At 39.1% G+C, this 3,806-nt stretch overlaps 1 protein-coding gene across 1 annotated transcript in view; it reads left to right on the top strand.

The window, feature by feature from the left end:
- Window positions 1–3,806, top strand: part of CPM (carboxypeptidase M) — a 115,826-nt gene that overhangs the window by 92,724 nt on the left and 19,296 nt on the right. The gene's annotated exons all lie outside the window — the stretch shown is intronic.

The raw sequence follows: 3,806 nt of genomic DNA, 5'->3' as shown, positions 1-3,806 counted from the left end.
GTATTTGTCTTCAATCTCATTAATTCTGTCTTCCATTGATTCAATTCTACTCCTTTGCCCTTTCAATGTGTTATCTATTTCTGAAAATTTAGTATTTATTTTCTCGATTTTTATCTGTAGACTATGAATCATTTCTAATTTTTCATTTATTTTGTCATTTTGTTCTTCTATTTTCTTCCAAAATTGTTCTAGGGTTTTGTCTGTGTTTTCCTTAACTTTATCAGTGTTTTCCTTGATCTGTCTCTCAATCCTTTGAAGATACCTAAATACAATTATTTTGAATTCCTTATCAGGGAGTTCCAATGCTGCTTCTTCCTCAGGGATGTGTTCTGGGTCTATGTCCTGCTTCCTTGTTTCTACCACTTTGTCTTGCTTCTCCGTGTGGACTGTGATGTTCTGTTTTCTTTGAGACATTGTGACATTGTGACATTGTTGTATTTAGATCTCTGTTAATTGTTTGTGAAGAGTAGCTAAGGGTGAATCAGGCTTTTCTTGGTGGTTGTTTATTGTTGGCCAGTTGGTGGAGAAGGAAGTAGTGGCTCTCAATAAGTGGAGCTGCAGGAGGTGTGGGTGTAATTGTGTTATATGAGCACTGTTGCTGTCTCCCACTCAGACAAAAATAACAATTGAATAACCATAAAAAAGTAAAAGCAAATGGACAAAGAACACACTGTGTAATCACACAGGAACAATAACAACCATAAAAGGGGGAAAAAAAAAAAACACAATCTCTGGGGAGAAGGCCATAAGACAAAAAAGGTAGAGTAGGAGAATAATGAAGAAAAAAATGGGGAAAAACATAAAAAGAAAAACAAGGAATTGGGTTAACCATGAGAAAGAAAAAATTGGAACCAGGAACAGGGAAGAGAGAAAAAGCTGAACACTAGAACCTGGGAAGGGAAGAATAAAGAATAATAATAAAAGGACAATAATAATAATAATTTTAAAACAGACAAAAACAAACAAACTTAAAAGGAAAAAAAATCTGGATGGGGCACCCAGGCTCCATGGGAGCACACAGACTGGGATGGAATTCCTGCCAGCCCAGGTGGGTGGGAGTGAGGGATGGCCACACCTCCATTCACCAAGAATGTGTAGGGTATAAGAGTAACAAAGGGAATATCACACCTTTCTGGTCATTGGCATCCAGAATGTCCTTGGGGTTCCTGGCAAGTGGAGCCTATCTTAAGTCCCTGGAATCTGGGAGAACACTGTCGCTTTATGTTGCTTTAAATATGCAAAAGGGTGGAACCGCTTGTAAACATTCAAAATGGCTGCACCCTCTGGTCAGACAAAAGTCCACAGCTCAGCCTGCCTTCCTCTTCCCTGCTTCGCCTTTTATTCACCAGCCACCAGTACAGTCTCCTGTGCAGTCCCTGGCTAGCAGGGCCGATTTTTAAGTTAATTCTTAGGTCCTAACACAACTCAGCAATATCCAAGCTGTCTGTGCTGCCAGGATCACTGTCAGACCACAGCTCTGTTTGTCTCCTTTATTGGATTTTCATGCAAGTTCTACTAGTTGGAGTTTAGTCCACTTCTATGTCTTTCCCTTCAAAGTTCAGGGGTCCAAAATTATTTTCTGTATCTGTGTTAACTGGTTCCCCTTTTCTTTGTTGAAGAGGGTCTGTGATCATTAGGTGGGAACAGGGCACGAGCAGGACCAAGTGCTGTCCCAGCTCTGACTCTGCATTATGGCCACTGGTACAGAATTCCAGTTCTCGCCCAGAAGTTAATACATCTCATTCACAAAGTTAATGCATTTCTAAGAGAGGGAGAACTTTGTATTTCTCTTCCTCATCTCTAGATGTGGCCACAGAATCTAAGCCTCAGATTTTATGCCTCCTCTTTTGTTTACTGTCTGAACTTTTTTCAAAATCTTATTTTTGATTCCGCTGATGTAATGGTATTGACTCTCATATCTGTTTAGTTTTACTTTTTTTCCATGTTTCAAGTTCAGCATCTAGAAATAAACCATGTCTTCTGGTAAAACAATTATTTCCCTCTAAATGAAAGGCTTGGTGATGCCTTGACAACGTATTGTAAAGACATGTAAGATCTGAAGAAAGCTTTCATTTGGCTGGTGTATGGAGTTTTTATTTGGATAGGAATTCCATATTTAAGCATGGCCTGTGTTTGCTCAGTAACAGAGTGACATTCAGCTACTCCAGGCCTCTATATTCCTGGGGGGGAAAAAAACCACCTTTAGGCTCGAGTAAGAGTCCTAGGAAATGAGTCTATGGAATTTGAGAGGATCGTGATTGACAATCAGACTGGAATAGGAAGACTTTTAGACATTCCCCCAAATCCACATTTTCCCTCTTTTCCCCATATTTGAGGGTAGGCAGATTATGGGTTAATTGAATCTTTGTTCAATTGCAGCACACTGATATATGGGGGTTTTGTGGGTGCATAAACACTTTTCCTGCACCTGACACAAAAAACAAGTCTGTTCTATTAAAGTGTAGCCAAGTCTAGCCTAGAAGGTATTTACTTCCCTTTTTTTAGACACCATGACTTTTTTCCCTTGATATTTTTAAGCAACTAATCTTTACTAAGGAGCCCTGGTGGCACAGTGGTTAATCACTTGGCTGCTAACCAGAAGGTCAGCAGTTTGAACCCACCAGCCCCTCTGAGGGAAAAGGATGAGGCATTCTGCTTCCATAAAGATTTACAGCCTTGGAAACTCTCTGGAACAGTTCTACTCTGTCCTATAGTGTCGCTCTGAGTTGGAATCTGATTAGACAGCCATGGGTTTTGGTTGTACACTTTACTAGCATTCTGAATTCATTATTTCAGATGTGAAAGGCTAGTGTAAAGTGAGTTTCAGAGACAGTTTTGTTTTTGTTTTTATGAATTTGGGTTTTGTTTTGTTTTATTTGGTTTTGAGGAAGTCAGTGAATAATACAAAGAAGCCAACAAACACAGCATCAGCACCGCAAGCTATCTTGCGCAAATTCATGAATTCTTTAAGTGGTGGGAAGACTGTATGCTAACTCAGAGTCCTGGAGGAGAAGGATATGCATAACTTCTTCCTTCACAAGTTCCTGCCCCTGTGGAGCAAGTTTTGAATTGATATTCCAGAAATATGTCTAATATTTCTGTCTCGATTCCAAACTTATATAACCACAGTCTATTTGTTTGCAGGTTTTCTTATCTAAATAAGAAAAAATAAAAGAAAGAGATTAATATTTGTTTGGCTTCTTGTCCTGTGCTACTTGCATTTAATCTCCACAAATGTTCTGGAGGCAGGGGAAGATTATGTACTATACCCATTTTACAGATGACAAAATTGAGGCTTGAGAATGTTTGGTGACTTGGGAACTGTGATTCAAGTTGAGGCCTGTCTGACTAGTCTTTCTGTCACACCGAGAGAGCTGCTATGTTGTCTGGGGTGCCAAAGGACTCAAACAAGGACACAATGTAAATACATCTTCAAAGCATAATGCCACTGAAATCTAATGAATAAATGCATAATCATTTCCAAATTATTACACGTTTGTGATTGGGTACTACCCAAAGAGCAAAATGATACATACCAGGCAGTAGTGATAAATATAAATAGAACTTTTTAAAAAGAGAGATAATGAATAAATTATATAAAAATAGAAGTTTCGCTTGGTTCTGGGAAGATGGCGGACTAGATAGAAGGACTGCACAGACCCTCTTCAACAAAGAAAAGGGAAACCAATTGACACAGACACAGAAGTTAATCTTGGACCCCTGAGCCTTGAAGAGAAGGATACAGAAGTAGACTAAACCCCAACTAGCAAAAGAATTTGCGTGAAAATACCAAAAAAGGAGATATA

This window comes from Orycteropus afer, unplaced genomic scaffold (assembly GCF_000298275.1).
Source record: "Orycteropus afer afer isolate SDZICR_OR568_19922 unplaced genomic scaffold, OryAfe1.0 scaffold00392, whole genome shotgun sequence".
NCBI classification, from domain to species: domain Eukaryota; kingdom Metazoa; phylum Chordata; class Mammalia; order Tubulidentata; family Orycteropodidae; genus Orycteropus; species Orycteropus afer.
This window is presented reverse-complemented; position numbering and strand designations above follow the sequence as displayed.